We start from the raw sequence: 17,088 nt of genomic DNA, 5'->3' as shown, positions 1-17,088 counted from the left end.
CATACGGGTTTTCTTGTGCACAATGGTAGACGGCGGGAAATAGAAGTCCATACAGGAACGGCAAACATTCTTGGAATCCAATAATATCTAATCTAATAGAGTCTGGGATACCTCTCCGAGTTTACATGCACGTTGATCGCAGAGTTACTTCGCTGCACTTCTGCAGGAGTGTCATGTTGAACATCTCTAATGCTCTCTGCACTATTGGATTATGTCTATTACTCTAAATCATTTGGTAAGGGCCTTGAGGAAGGAGAGATAAACCGATGGTGACAGACCCTCGTCGACTACCCATCTTCAACACCCGTTCAAGATCGATGTGAGCTGCAGACATCATTACAAACCTTCAATACAGCATCCAAACACATGCTTGCCTGTACAACACACAAACAAGATCAATGCAGGTGCTAGGAATCATGGGATTGTATTAATACCTGAAATCCAATCTGCAGTCGACTAAACAATTGTAGGCATCTCTCCTCCTCCTCCTCTTTCCCGCTCACTTCTGAACGTGATGTATTGCTAGGATAACCCGGTTGTCAGGGAAAGCCTATCCCAAATGCATTTCCAGCTCAATTAATCAGAAAGGGTATTGCCGACAGCTCGAGTCCCCCAAAGATGCATTAACAGCCCTGGGATTATGTAAACAGAAAGTCGCGGCTTTATTTACATAAGACTCTAAAGAATTAATTCATCAAATTATTATTCTCACAGTTGCCTCGTGTTTGATATTGCGGTGTCATAGCAACAGCCGAGTGGTTTCTGCCCTAGGAAGGGTATTTTAAGGGACTTCCTGGTCTTTGTCAACCTGAGCTCTTGAAAATAATCTTTATCTTTGAAGACCCTGAAATGAAAGGTGGAAGATGGTAAACGTGATTAAAGTGGGTTTATTCGCACACTGGTTTCATTAGTGCTGTTTGCTATGGCTTGCATTTTCACTTTGCTGCTTACTAATGGTGAATATTGTTTGTTTTGTTATTGTTAGTATTATTATCAGGGCTTGACGTTCACTTTTTTGCTCACCAGCCACTGTGGCTATTGGTTTTCCAAAGTTACTAGCAACTCAGCATTTACACTGGACACAATTTTGGCATCGATACCACGGGGAAAAACTGTCATATAGATATTTTTAATATGAGCTCATAATTTGGCAGCCGGTATATTAGGCTGCTGTCACTTTAAGACCTGACGCACAGATACTGTTACACATGCGTTTTCTTTCTCAACTGTTTACGTTCACTTAAAAGAGTATTTGACTGTTTAAGCGCAATAAGCAGCGAGAAATAACTTAATTTAGTACTGAGAGGCGGCTTCATGTGCGCACACTTTTAGTTTGAGCTCAACATATGTGGGAATGCGTAACATTATGCAGAATACGCAAAATCCCACGGCACATTTAAAGCCCTGTAACTAACACAATATTCACCCAGAGCAAATGAAATGAGCGAGCGAGTAAAGGGACTTTATTGTAATTTTATTTTTCTGTGTGTAATATATGATGTAAACAGCCACACAGAGATGGAGCTGAGATCTTTTGAGTGCATATTTAATTATAAAGTCACAGCAGGTTGTGTCGCTCTGAGTGAAGCGTGATCACTGTCGTCATGTGTCATCTGAAGCGTGCAGACCCGCAGCCGTGTATCCAAGCACGAGTATCGCTGTCGTTTATGTGTCTTCGATTAAAGACCAACATCTGTTCAGTCACAGTCGTGTCTCTGCAGACTTTTGTTGTAAGACAGCTGCCATCGACGTCACTAGTTCTGCGTTCAGGTTTTGCTCATGCATTACAGCAAAGTCTTCATTTTTTTCTTGGTGACATGTTCATCTGACTCACACTGCTGCTTCCTCATGCGAACACTAACTACAGTATTCCAAACACACAGTCTTCTGAGAGAACACACACTCGGATGGATGGATGGATGGATGGACATCCTGTCCCCTCTGTCACCGGTCGGCTTATTTTTGCCAAAAAATGAAGTGAACTGACCTGGAAACTGTCATCTGAGACCCTAGAATCTCTTTCTCTCTCTTCATCCCTTATTATTGACGTCCCCCTGTGGTGAAAATCAAGTTTTTAATGTTGTTTATATCTCTATGTGGTGTTTTTAATAAGCTTTAAGACAAACCATGTGCAAATTCATTGCTGAGTATTTTCTCCTTAAAACTGCAGTGAACCAAAGACGGTCTGACGTCACAAACTACCTTGTGACCAATCAGATCAACGTGTGATCGCCAACGAGTGAGTGGAGGCGGGGCTCATTTGCATATTCATAGAACCACGTATACTGAATAAGACAAGGGTGTAGAGTTACAGTCAAGCTATTTTAAGGCATGACAATTTTTTTTTTTTTCACAGATTTTTTTTTTTTTTTTTAATGCTAATTTTGGTGATCAAAGACAAGTTTTAAGGGATAACATGATTCACTACAGGGTGACTTAAATAGTTCTCTTCCTACTATCCAAACTGTCTATGCTGTCTTTATTTACTCACATTCATGTTGTTCCAATCATTTCTTTCCTTCCGTAGAACAGGACATATTAGACTGAAACTGAATATGAATATGAATATGAATATTAATATATATATTTTTTTTATAAAAATATGAGTACTTTTATATTTAAATTGATGCCTTTGACCATTTATTCAGTTTAGTTTTTTTTTAAACAGCTTTTTAAAGATTTTATAGTATTATTAGTAGTAGTAGTAATATTAGTATTAATATTAGTTTCTGTATTATTTTACTTCTAAATTATTATTATTACTTTAACAAAAATTGTTGTTATTATGATTATTAGTTTTATGTTTAGAAGTTGCTATTGACAGTGTTTTGACCTAGAGTACACCAGTCTTCTGGACTATTTTTATGGTACTATTTTTATTCTTATGGTACAGCCTACAGAAACTTCTGGAAAAGAGCAGCTTGGACATTCTGCATAACATATTGTGTTTTGCCGAAAATATAATATTATAATATTGAGTAAATGATGGCATTTGGGGAGCTGTTTCTTTTGTTTCCTTGAGTGTCAGGACTGAGATGACATGCAGAACCTTCATATGCTTCTCCTGTGTTTACCGGCAGAGCATTCAGCTTGTTTCTGCACTCTTAATGATTGAGGTGTTTCATGAGTTTCCACAAGCACAGAACCACGTTTTAATCTAGCCATCTATTATTGTGCATGTTGAGAATGTGCTTTCGGGTTTGATAACAAATACAATCAAATGTGTTAATTATGTAAGACTAATAGCGTTATTCAGGAACCGTAGGTCATATTTCATATTCATGGCCCTACATCTACAAGCTTTAATAAGAGAGGAAATCCCTCCAGTGGCTTATTTCTTTCTTTATTTCCCGATAGCGTGGTATTGTTTGAGCACAGGGTGTCCTAAAACACTGCAGGAACAAATGAAACAAATGGAACTTCTAGAGAGTGTGTGGAGAGCTCACCCTAATCCGGCTTTAGCTGCAGCATTTCTGTTATTTATTTATTTGGTTTGTTTGCTGGGTTTTCTCCTGGTGATTTCCCCTGCAGGATATTAGTGTGCTTTCTCAGAACACGGACTGTTCAGATGCAAAACTGAAAAAGAGTTCATACTGCACTTGTAATATGCAATATGACCGGGCTATAGTTAAAATAGTTATCTCTATGTTCAGAGCTTTTCATCAGACATGGGAGTTTTGAAAGGGTGTGTTTTGATCAATCAGGGAAGCCATCATGTCCACCAAACCATCAATTTCTTCTCTTGTGACTCACACATATTGTGTTACTATACTGAATGTTTTAATAGCAGTTGAATACTCTGACATTTTCTCTCAGAAAAATCTTAAAGGAACCGTATGTAAGATTGTGGCCAAAACTGGTACTGCAATCACTTGCATCCCCTCCCCCTCCCCCCTAAAAGTAGGCTGCTACAAGGAGCTTCCAATGGCAAGTGACGAGTCCTACACAGTAAGTTTTGTTTTCTGTTAATTACAGTACCAGTCAAAAGTTTGGAAACATTACTATTTTTAATGTTTTTGAAAGAAGTCTCTTATGCTCATCAAGCCTGCAGTTAAAAAAAAGAAAAAAAAAGAACAGTAATATTATGAAATATTATTACAATTTAAAATAATGGTTCTCTTTTTTAATATACTTTAAAATGTAATTTATTTTTGTGATGCAAAGCTGAATTTTCATCAGCAAGTACTCTAGTCTTTGGTGTCTTATGATCCTTCAGAAATCATTCTAATATGCTGATTTATGATCAATGTTGGAAACAGTTGTGCTGCTTAATATTTTTTTTACAACCTGAGATACTTTTTTCAGGATTATTTGATGAATAAAAAGTTAAAAAGAACTGTATTTATTTAGAATAGAAATCTTTTGTAACAATATACACTATACCGTTCAAAAGTTTGGGAACAATAAATTTTTTTTTTTAAAATAAATTAGTACTTTAATTCAACAAGGATGCGTTAAATTGATAAAAGGTGATGGTAACGATTTATATTGTTAGAAATGTTTTTATTTTGAATAAATGCTGTTTTTATGAATAAATGCTGTTAACGTTTTACTCATCAATGAATCCTGAAAAAAGTATTCCAAAAAATTTTATTAAACAGCACAACTGTTTCCATCATTGATAATAACTGAGTATCAAATTATCATATTAGAATGATTTCTGAAGGATCATAAGACACCAAAGACTGGAGTACTTGCTGATGAAAATTCAGCTTTGCATCACAAAAATAAATTACATTTTAAAGTATATTAAAAAAGAGAACCATTATTTTAAATTGTAATAATATTTAATAATATTTAATAATATTACGTTTTTTTTTTTTTTTTTTTTTTTTTTTTTTAACTGCAGGCTTGATGAGCATAAGAGACTTCTTTCAAAAACATTAAAAATAGTAATGTTTCCAAACTTTTGACTGGTACTGTATGTTTATGCTTCATGAGAGATGTTTTGCGTATTTCGGATTCATAACGAGGTCTTTTAGGTTTCGTAACGTTAGACATTTTTTATCCGACACGTTTGTAGCTGCAGCTGTGGCAACTAGAGCAGAGCTGGCATCCCGGATGCCGAAACACTACTGACTTCGTGATTGGTAGATAGGTGGAGGGTGGGGCATCAGGCCAAAACACAACATGACAACATCAACATCAGTTGAGGGCCGCAACTTCACTTTTAAATGACGATATCCTGACCGGACTACTGTTGTCAGTGATATAAGTATTTGAAATGAACATGATTTATTAATGTCTAGTGACATATCAGGGCCATTTTATGATTAATTGAAATACATTTCTTGTATACGGTTCCTTTAATGTGGCATTTTAAACGTATTAAAATATTGCGTGGTAAATATTGTTAGTTATTTCTATGGTGCTGTAATTGTAGTATCTACTGTACAGTTGATGTGGTGGTGCATATAATGAAAATGAGTAAATGTCATTAAGTTAATTTAAATTAAAGAAAGGGATGGGCGGATGGATGGATTTCTATGGAGAGAAATGCACAAAAAATAACTCGCATTTTGTCATAGTTTAAACCAGTCATGCATTTAATGTAAAAGTTAAGAAAGTTAAGAAAAGAACGCTGGACTACAGATATGCACAGTATAACATTGTGTTTGTGGTGGTATAGAGGATATAGTCGGACTACTATAGAGTGTGTGTGTGTGTGTGTGTGTGTGTGTGTGTGTGTGTGTGTGTGTGTGTGTGTGTGTGTGTGTGTGTGATCCCTGCTGCATTAAAGCCAGTGTATGGATCAAATCCTTTGTCCGTTAATCGTTTCTCTAATGCCATAAGATGAGCCCGTCCTTCTGAACGGCTGCTATTAGAGGATTGTGCTTCTAATAATTGTGGCTCCCTGATGCTGGGCCATTTTAATGATGCGTTGCTGTCATTTCATCTGGAGTTTGTGCGCTCAGCCTCGTTCCATTAGATGCGTCTCTTTAGCCTGTCTGTAAAGTATTACGCTCAGGTGGAGAGGACTCTTTAAACACTGGCTTTACTGCTCTGAGAGCTGAGAGATCAGATGTGCCCTGCTAGTTAGACATTCATTAACCATTAAGGTAAGCCACACGACCTCATTGAAGCTCTGTAGATCAAGACATTTCGGACTGTTCCAGTGTACACAAATTAATGAAATGATGGATAAACGGATCACTTTCATTTTCAGAGATGTGCAACTAAAATAGGAACATTCATGAATCAAGAACATTCATGATTGATGGGTGGATGGATGGGGAAAAAAGTAGACAAATCAAAGGGAAAAAATTTAATGGAAGAAAAGAATGGATGGATGGATTTGGAAGTCGAATGATTCATTAATTAGATTAGGGCTGCACGATTTGGGGAAAATGTCATATTGCGATAATTGAGGTCAATATTGCGATTACGATTGCGATATGCGATATAATAAACAAATGGTTTCATGAGTCAACTTGCTTGGTTCTCAAGGAAAATAAATGCACAGACAGATTAGTGATAATCAGCCTAAAGAAAAAAGTTCTTTAGTCAAGAGCAGTTAGTGTTTTTCTCTGTTCCCTTTGTTCTTTGATTAACTTTAGCGACAGATTTTTTTTTTTTTTTTGCATTTTAACAAGAACAAAACATAATTTACATACAAGAGTACATATAACCATACATGTTAGGTTAAAGAAAAAAAATAATAAAAAATAAATAAAATAAAAAAATAATAATAATAATAATAACTTTAGCGACAGATGTAATTTGTGGCTACTGTACTGTCCCTTTAAGACCAGCCGCTGTCAGAGACGCGGATCTCACACGCGCCTCATTCTTTCACGAGTTATCACAACTCTTCGTGTTCATCATAAGACTACTCTTATGTTATGAAGACACTCGACAAAAAGACATTTTTGCATAATTGTGTGTGTTATTGTTCGTTCAAGCTCTAAAGAGAACTGTATTCTGTCATGCTGTTTTGTGCGCACGCACGATATTAGCGCGAGTCTTTCTGTCTGTCACAGTCAGGACATTCACAGGCAGCGCGTTCATTTTGGCATACATGTGTGTTGTTCGTTCTACCGCGAAAGAGAACTTGATACTGGCGCGCGTCTATCTGTGTGTGTGTGTGTGTGTGTGTGTGTGTGTGTGTGTGTGTGTGTGTGTGTACATGTGTGTGTGTGTGTGTGTCAGGAGGACATTCACAGGCGGCTCGTTCTATTATGTCTTATCGCGGATGAATGGTTTAAAAGCATTTGCATTAATAAGTGCGTTAACAGCGCTAATTTGTTTATTTAATATAAAATCGCAGCATTTTGCGTCATATAATCGCGTAGGCTTGACATCGCGATTGCGATTGCGATATGATTAATCGTGCAGCACTAAATTAGATCTTCTCAAGAGTCATTTGTTTCTGAATTGGACTATGCCAATTGTGCTGTATGTGTTTTATTCACTTAAAGGAATCGTCTCTGAAGAGTAATTTGCTTATGAATCGGACTACACTGGTTATGTTTGTGTGCAGCTTATGAGGACAAATCAATAGAAAGATATGGAAAGTTTATTAGCTGTGCATGATCTGTTTTTCTCTTGATTTCATCACATTCAGTTCAGATTGCGAGATCACAACACGGGTAAAGACACAACACTCATGCATCACTTGACATCTAAATATGTTCATTTATGAAACGTATGAAACAAAGTGCCATGACATTGACAGCGATCAGCATGCATATATGTCATGTCGAAAAGCATTATATTATCTGACGATGTTTCTTAATGTTAACAATGAACGTCTCAAATGAAAGTGTGAGTTTAGGGCTGCAAATGAATGGTCAGAACCTGAGCTGCCCCGCTGACCCTGAACGCATTTCTTCTCTGGCTTTGCTGAGAGCTTTTACTCTATTTAGTATTCAGCTCTGATAGACCTGCAGTATTTTGAGGAAGTCGCTGGTGTTCGGGGAACTGTATCTGACTCAACGCGGAGTAGTAAAACATCTCACACACAAATAATACAAGCATATACCACCTGATAAATGATGCTTAAACGTTTCTGAATAAGGTTCTTGTCGATGTTTAACCACGACTTTGCTGCACAGATAGTGTACAGAATCACATGTAACTGTACTGCAGTGCATTTAGCAGCCGCTATCTCTCTGTCTGTCAGTGAATGTCATGGAGAGGCTCTCTGTGGAGCTTCAGACTGCTTCCATTACCCACACCACTCTTATTTCCCAGAAATAGGCAGAGACATTGAGTCCATTCAGGAAGAATGAGGGATGCATTGTGTGACTGTCCTCCAGCTATACATTGAAATAAGACAAACATTACCTGTGATGTCTAATGCAGTGTGGTTTATTAAGGTGTGCAGTGGTGCAGATGTGTCCTCTGTAAATTGTTTGCTGCTGGAGATAACCAGAACATGCACATTGTGCTCAACACATCAGTGTGTTTGTTCATGTGTGTTCTTAGATGCACACAAGGTGCCCTGGATAAATGCATTATCTTTGTGGTCTTCATGCTTTCCTTCCTGGTTTTTTACTAGGCGTGTGCAAAACTGCATACAGTGTATAGTAGTTGGTGTGTGCCTGAATGCTGTACTGTTTGGCTACGCTATTAAAAATAAATCGGGGATGTGGTTTTTCCGTATTTATTCGGATTTCCATATTTTCCGACCTTAAAAGTGACTGCGTGAATTGCGTAAATCCAAGAAAGGTAGGGCCACGATACCGTTTGAGAATCCACGATAGGGCCAATTACTAAATCATCTGCAAAGTATTACCTTTTCTACTACATTTATTTCATGCAGGACACGCATAGCTTGTTAGCCAGGGTTCAAAGCGCCAAATGCGAGTAAAAAGGCATTGAAACTGTTACTTGCCAGTTGCCTGGAAACATTTTTTTTTTTTTTATGAATTTTGATAATGAATGGTTTTGAGAATGTGATATGGCTTAGTGTGATCATCAAATCGCAATGGTTGTGATGTAATTATTTAATTATATAGTCTGACGCTCTGCGTGTTTCAGAGTAAAGCACAGCGCTGTTCATTTGCAGTTTTCGATTCACAGTAAACACTTCTCTGCAAGTGCTGTGTGTTTGAGTCGCTTATCATTTGCATTTGTGTACGCCAACCATCTTTTATTTATGTAATTTGAATCTTTTATAAATCTGTTCTCAACAAAGAGAAGCATTAAGGTCTCCATGTGGTTTTCCACCGAAATAAATACTCGATGGTGAAAGCAAAGAAGCTTTTACCATTGAGCATGACCACCACCTTTACCTGGTCACATTCCTGATAAAGGTTCTTTATTGGTCCTGTTCACCTTTTAACATCCATATAACTTTTTCCATGGCACAAAAGGGACTTTATAGTGGGAAACAGTTATTTATATTTTCAAAATATTCTTCACACTAAGAAAAACAACATGGTTGTTTTAAGAACTGTTCTTTGAAAGTTTCTTTGGGGAACTAAAAATGCTTCTTCTGTGGCATCACTGCAAAACTCCCCTTTTGCAGCCTTTATTTTTTAAGAGTGTAGATTCACGTTCATCTGATGTGTTTCAGGTAGCTGCTAGAAACATGTCAGCGGTTTAACTACCTGAACTAACTTGCATGGGATTGTCTTTAAACTGATGCTCTGTCATGGCAGTAGATGGTCTGATGTAGAAAACTGACTATAGGAGACCATAGAGCATTTGCAGCAATTATGACAATATAATGCTGGCATATTTCAACACAGGATCAAGCTTGCGTAGATAGAAATGTCTTTAGCATTCGCATTCACAAATGTTTTGCCCTTATGAATGCTTTGACGACAGTTAAAGAGCTCGGATGGATGGATGGATGGATGGATGGATGGATGGATGGATGGATGGATGGATATGAAAATCAGAATTTAGTTTGATGCATTAATAGTAGATAAATGAGATGCTTGAGAACGCCTATATGTTCAGACTTCTCAAAGTTATCTGAAATGCCCCTAACGTCACAAAAAGAGCCTTTAACTTTGGTTAGATGGTTTCTTCCTGTCTAAGCGGGCAGTTCTTGGCCAGAGTAGTTGCGATGTGGACCAGGCCTCACATCAAAAGTCTGTCAAAGGCAGAGATTGGCATATCAAATGCTTTTCAGACTCCCGAGTCTCTTCATTATTCCAGGCATGTTGTGATCTCTCTTCCTCTCTGGGTTTGAACAGTGAGCGAACAGACTCGTAATAAACCCATTACCACATGAAAGACAACATCTGGCTTCCTCACGGCCAGTGCTGCTGTTTCTGTGTGTGAGACAGGTGAAGAAGACGACTTGGGAGTCTTTAGGCACCTCACGACTCGGGAGTCACGATCTGATTGCAAAATGATTCTTAATGCATTTCAAGTGCAGCTCTGAATATAGGGCCAAGAATTTCCTTTCAATGCCAAGTTCTGTGACCTGAAACTTTGCATGCTTTAGTGTTGGCCATGAACTTGATTTCTGTGGCTGTCTGTGAGAATGATCAACCATAGAATGTGTGATGATGTGTTTTGTCCTGCAGCATACCTTAAGATATTGAATTCCTGACTGTTGGTTGAATGTCTTGTATATTTAACTATCATGGATGATTATTTGCACAGAATGAGTGAGACTATGTAGTCAGAGTTCAACCCAAAATGAATAGAATAAATGTTTAAGTACATTTAAATTTGTTCCAATTCTCATTATTATAATACAACATTATTATTTGTAATACTATATATTTATTTAGCAAACATATAATTCTATAATGTGTGTGTATTTTTATTTTTTTATACAATTATTATAAATATAAACTGATTTAGTTAAGTCTATTCTGTAATGTAAAATAATACATACATAAATGCAATCAAAATAAAATGTTATTTTATAAACGGCTTTCTTTTTTTTTTATGAAATATGACCCAGTCATTTCTGAGATTCACCAGTTATACTGTTGGTGATTGCCCATCATAATGCAGTCAGCATGCAGTATGCATCTCTCTCTCTCTCTCTCTCTCTCTCTCTCTCTCTCTCTCTCTCTCTCTCTCTCTCTCTCTCTCTCTCTCTCTCTCTCTCTCTCTCTCTCTCTCTCTCTCTCTCTCTCTCTCTCTCTCTCTGATGGTGTCTAGTCTAGGAGGTAAATTTAGGATGGGAGTGTCTCAAAAACAGCCAATTGAAAGACAGTCGTGATCCTTCAGGTAGAACCCAGATAACTTTTTCTTCTCATGCTCTCACTCAGTCTCTCTCTCTCTCTCTCTCTCTCTCTCTCTCTCTCTCTCTCTCTCCCTCTCCGTTTTATATATGGAAGTGTTTCTGCATCAGAATGTCATGCTTGTCTGAGGAAAGTGTGTGTTCGTGAGCATTTGACTCGCGTGTGGCTGGTGGGTTTCTGTCTCTTGCGCTAACAGGCATTATTCATCTCCATTACGCTCTTCTCACGGGTCTGTCGTTCATCAGGGAGGTTGAGCACCTGACACTTTTAAAGAAATAGTTCACCTAAAAATCCAAATCCTGCCACCATTTAGTCACCTTCATGTTGCTGTTAACCTGTATGACTTGATTTGTTTTCTGGAACATAATGCAGAATGTTTACACAGCTCTTTTTGTCTCGCTTTTTTCAATGAAAGCATCTAGCGACCGCTGTAACTCTCAAAGCTCATTTGCATGGAGACACGCAAGAACCAAACGCTGTTAGGCATCACTGACGTCAAACTTGCCACACACCGGGTCTAGATATGGTAGATTTGAATATACATTAGTGACGTTTGAGAATTTGTATGGAAGTCATGATTAATCAGGATTCTTTGATTTTAATAGAAAGATCAAAAGAACAGGATTTATTTTAAATAGAAATCCGTTGTAACTAGGGCTGCACGAGTAATCGTTAAAAGATCAAACACCCACACAATCTCATAACTAAGTGACAATGATTTGCTTGTGTCTGTTAAACCTTTGACAAAATCACACCGGAACATTTAAATCTGTGTCGGCGCTGCCGCTGATCCAGAGAGAGCATCTGTCAAGAAACCGCTTCACAAACACACAGTATCATTATTTCTGGAGAACTGGGATACAAGTTTAGTAGCGCTCAAAATAGAGGAAGCACCTTTAGAAAGTAACACAGCGCTTCAAATAATAATTTAAATAATTGCATCATTACACCAGTAGGTGGCGATAAGTCACTGTTAAAAAATGTATGTCATTGAATCATTCATTCAAGAGATTTAGTAAAAAAAATCCAATAATCAAATTAACAAAGTATTTATGAGTGAGTCATTGAATCATCCATTCAAACGATTTTTTTTTTTATAATTAATTTAGATTAATTAAAGATTTTTAATAGATAATTTTTTTTCTCAGAACCTCTAGTAAATTACATTCAGGGGATGTGATATTGACGAAAAAGTTATATCTCTATATTTTCTGGGATTTTCCTGATAATGACATTTAGATCATATTTTGCTGACTGTTTATTATGCTAATAACATACTGTACAATGCTACCTACTTTCACATCACATGTTAACGCAGAGGTAGAGTTACACTCACGGGACACCGCAATTCACAAAAGTTCAGTATTTGCACATTTCATTTCACGTTAAACATTTCATTCGCTAGCTGATACGCTGGTCTAACATGAGCTATTCGAAGCGCGTACACCCGAAGCACACTGGCACTTAAAGCCTGACAAACAGCACCTGGTTACTGGACTAAGTTATCTTTCGAGTCTTATTGCGCTAATACTGTCAAATAAACACCGATCTAAAACAGTGGCTGGTCCCCATTGACTTCCATAGTAGGAAAACATATACTATGGAAGTCACTGGGGACCAGCAACTGTTTGGTTACCTGTATTCTTTAAAATAGATTTTATTTTCAACAGAAGAAAGAAACTTTATTTGGGTTTAAAACAACTTGAGAGAGCAAATGATGACAGAATTTTCGTTTGTGGAAACTATCCCTTTAATGTTAATAAAACAACAAAACACAGAGAGAAAATCACTCACTGCTCTTGACTGAGAACTTTAATAAGAATCATTGTATAATTCATACAGTGAAGTCTGTCTAGTGTTTTATGTTTATATTTGTTCTTTCTTGAATGCTTCTGTTAAACACACCTACTGTAGCTGGAAAAATAAAGCATTGTGTATTTCATTTGTATATTATGTTGTGTATATGTAATGTGTTTATCGGTGTTCTTATTTTTTAATAACAAAGAAAATAATGACAACGATTTTTATCTTCGGCCACTTTGGCCTAAATGTCTGCCTTTTTTATTTTATTTCATATTTTGTTACCTTGTAAGGCTTTGTTTTTAAAATAGGGACATTAGTTTGGCTGTAATGCTCAGTCACTTGCAAAATAGTAAAACCAACATGAAAAAGAATGGAGATAAAAACGTGAATCATGATTTTAATGCAAAAAATCGTGATCTATTTTTGCCATATCGCCCCCCCTGATGCACATCTACTTTTATGGTCTCCTTTTTTAGGAGGTCAACAGCTTATGTTCCTGTTCATTCTATTGTATGTAAAAGAGCAGCATGAACATTCAGCTAACCATCTCATTTTGCGTTTCACAGAAAAAACGAAAGTCATATAGATTTGAAACGACACAAGCGTGAGAAACCGATGCCCAAATGTTCATTTCTGAGTGAACTAGTCCTTTAATGCTGTCCATGATTTAACCTACAGCCTGAAAACACAGTTTCTAAATCCAGCGAGTGTTTTACAGTTCAGACCACCATAAGCTGTCTCTCTCTCTCTCTCTCTCTCTCTGTGCGTGGGTTGAAATAAAAAGATTATAATAATGCTAAATGAAGCATTGCGAGGACCACAGGATCTGATGATCTGAAGCATTGAAACGCCACAGGATCAGATGAGCTCTCTGTGTTTGTTCTGATCAGGTTCTTCAATGCAGCACTTGCCATATTTTCTCAAATCAACTTTTGTGCACAAGTTTCTTGCGAATTCATGTTTTCTCGAGAAGATCGAGAATTTTCCAGCCGAAATTATTACATGTACATTTCCAGGAGGTTAAAGTGATTCTATGAGTCCAGCCCTGAGCTCAAACGCAGAGACTCACCTCCAGCCTCGGATCAGTGGTGGCGATGATGATGATGAAGGTGAGGGAGAGATGACCAGCACATGTCTTCCCTCTCAGCACAGCAGGGGTCCGTCAGGGCGCGAGAGCTGATGTGAGTCCAGAGAGAGGGTCTGCCATGTTGGAAGTTTCTCCGTGAGAGCGCACGTACGGTCAGTCGGTCCTGCCGTGATCCTTACACATCCAGCGTGAGAGATTCCACTGAGATCTGCCCCAAAACACACACGCAAACTCACAGCACGCGTCTTCACCCGACCGGCACTCCCCCGCAACTCTCTCCCTCTCTCACACGCATACACACACACACACACACACACACTCACACTCACACACTCACGCGCACACTGCCGACGGGTTGCAGTGGGGTCCAGCACTCAGCGATGGCATGTGCGCACATGAGACATCCATCCTGAACCAGCCGCTCCAAGAACTGAGAGACCCAGCGACACACACACACACACACACACACACACAGGGAGAGAGAGAGAGCGAGGAGGCGGGGTGGAAGACAGCAAAGCAGAGAGAGAGAGAGAGGGAGGAGGGGAATTGTCAGGAAAATCCAGCTTTAGGTCATGTGGTGACCTGCTGATTTACACATTTACATGTTTTTTTTTATTATTTATATTTCATTGAATTTATTTTTATAGTGTATTTCCTTCGATATAATGCTAAATTAAAGAAAAACATATATACATATTCCTTTAGAAATCATTCCATTATGCTGATTTGCTGCTCAAGAAACATTTATTATAATTATCAATGTTGAAAACAGCTGCATATTTGTGTGTGTGTGTGTGTCACTTATTGTGAGAAAGAGAGAAACCTCATTTATCTTGGCTTTTGCATTTATTTATCATTTGGATCTCTGGAATTTGATTGATCAGTTGTGGCATTCTGACATTAACACATTCCTCTTTATGCCATGGTGATATTGAATGCGTGATCATGGCTGATGACAATCTAATGTGATTGTTTCTGTAACTAAAGCCGGGGACACACTCAACGACCGTAAGGCCGATTATGAATGTAATTTGATACTTACGACTGATTATGCCCAAACGCGGCGAGTCAGAGACGGTTGCGTTCAGTGTGTGTTTAAAATGTGCTCCAGCAGTTGTGTGTTCAGTTCAGTCTTAGAATGGTTCAGCTAGTCGTTAAGTGTGCATAAATGACTGTGATGTAGTTACGTACTATAGTTTCAGATCATGTCACCACGTTATTTCAGATAGACTTGCAGCAAAAGAAAAGTGTCAGTCTACTGGGAAACAGTACCTGAGGAAGGACTGGGATTTGACAAAGTTAATGAAATATATTCAAAGCTAGAGTTTTGTTTGAGACGTTTCATAAAGATCTCTCTGAGAACATTTACTCACCCTCATGTTTGTTCATTGTGTTCACACAACATTGGACCCCATTGAGATATTCATCTTTTGCGTTTGATGGGAGAAAGAAGGTCGTACAGGTATGAAATTACATGAGGGTGATTTAAATGATGACTCTTTAATAGTTGATCAGTGATAGTCCGGTTCTTCTACACAGCGTTTCTTTCTTTCTTCATATTATTCTCTCTTTGTTTTATTCTTAAATCTGCCCTCATAAGGGCCACTAGGAGGAAAATACATTCTGCTGACACGGCACACATTGATTTTATTGTCCTAGCCGCTGGTAAGGCCACACCACCGAATGGCCTCTTTGAGGCTTGACATAGCATGGATTTAGTTGAATCAGCATCTAAAGTCAGTTCTGTCATTATTTTCTTCAGTTTTGTGCTTATACGTATGCACACATGCAAATAGGGAGAGAGTGAGTTTTATTTTCAACCTTTGTGTAACCATCAGGATTCGACAGCCCTTATTCCACAGGTCTTGTCCAACCATTATGACTGAAATCAAAGCGTGTGAACCTCACCGAGCACCATCAACAGGAAATTCAGTTCCCCGAACAAACGGCTTTGAACTTCCATCTCCTGACACACACACACACACACACTCTCTCTCTCACGGCTTCACACGTACCTGTCACCACTGCTGTTGCAGCTCTATATTATCCGCGGTGATGTGAAGACCCTCATGTTTTCTTTGCCTACAAAATTTAACATGTGTTGGTTTATTAAATAGTTTGACTAATTTGATTGTGCTTTCATTGTGCAATACTCTCCGCTTAACTTTGATCATTAAAGCGTGACCATCAAATCTTTCAGCATAAATAAATGAACACAAGTCAGCAGATTCCACCTGGGTGCAGTGATGTCGTGGCCGAAGCTCAGGATTCCCACTTTCATGAAAAACCGAGACATTTTAAGGAACTTTTTCAGGCCTGGAAAAGTCATGAAAGCTCTAAAATATTGAATTAGCTAGATATTGCTCTTGTGGAAAGTAAAACTTGCTTGGATACTGCGGTGATTTCCGATTTGTGAGCGAATCGATATATGCAGGGTTATTAACTGAAAATAAAACCTTACAATTTTTACTTGAAGTTAAAATAAATATTAACTGAAATAACTTTTTTTTCATATCTTGATGTACTTAACTAAAACTAAAAAATCTAAATAGATATGTTTACAAAATAATAAAAATGGAAAACTAAATGACTAAAACATTTAGAAAACGGTGCACTTGAGTAATGTGTTCTGTAAGTCACTTTGGATAAAAGCCTGTACTAATGAAATTACTTTTTTATAGATCAGTCAATAGTGACCTAACACTATATGAGTGTATTTTTTTGTTCCATGCCGTACTAATGACCAGCAGGTGCATGTGAGGTAATCTCCGTTCCTCTCCAGGGCAGAATCTTTCTCAGACGAGCATGTCGTTTACAAACCTCATCCCTTCTGGCTTAATTAAGAGCTTAAAACAGGAGCTGCTAAAATCTGCTCTGATTCCAGACTCCATTCCTCATGTTGAGAGTGTGTTTGCACGTCTTTTATTCAGCCTTGTGTCTGTAGTCTGTCCACAATCGCTAAAATGTTGATAAAATATTATCCACATGTTTTCTGATAAAAGCACTAACTTTCTCTGAGCTGTAACTGTAACCCGGTTGGAA

The 17,088-nt window shown here is 37.9% G+C and overlaps 2 protein-coding genes across 3 annotated transcripts in view; one reads left to right on the top strand and one right to left on the bottom strand.

Annotated features, from left to right (window-relative positions):
- insyn2a (inhibitory synaptic factor 2A) overlaps nt 1–14,478 on the bottom strand; it is a 51,478-nt gene extending 37,000 nt beyond the window's left edge. Inside the window, exon 1 of the mRNA XM_084434639.1 lies at nt 14,029–14,478. The gene's annotated coding sequence lies outside the window, so the exon portion shown is untranslated. The remainder of the gene's footprint in view (nt 1–14,028) is intronic.
- The window catches only part of dock1 (dedicator of cytokinesis 1), a 239,870-nt gene that overhangs the window by 137,823 nt on the left and 84,959 nt on the right, over nt 1–17,088 (top strand). The window lies entirely within an intron of this gene.

The sequence above is a fragment of the Rutilus rutilus genome (assembly GCF_951802725.1).
Source record: "Rutilus rutilus genome assembly, chromosome: 16".
Taxonomy (NCBI): Eukaryota; Metazoa; Chordata; class Actinopteri; order Cypriniformes; family Leuciscidae; genus Rutilus; species Rutilus rutilus.
This window is presented reverse-complemented; position numbering and strand designations above follow the sequence as displayed.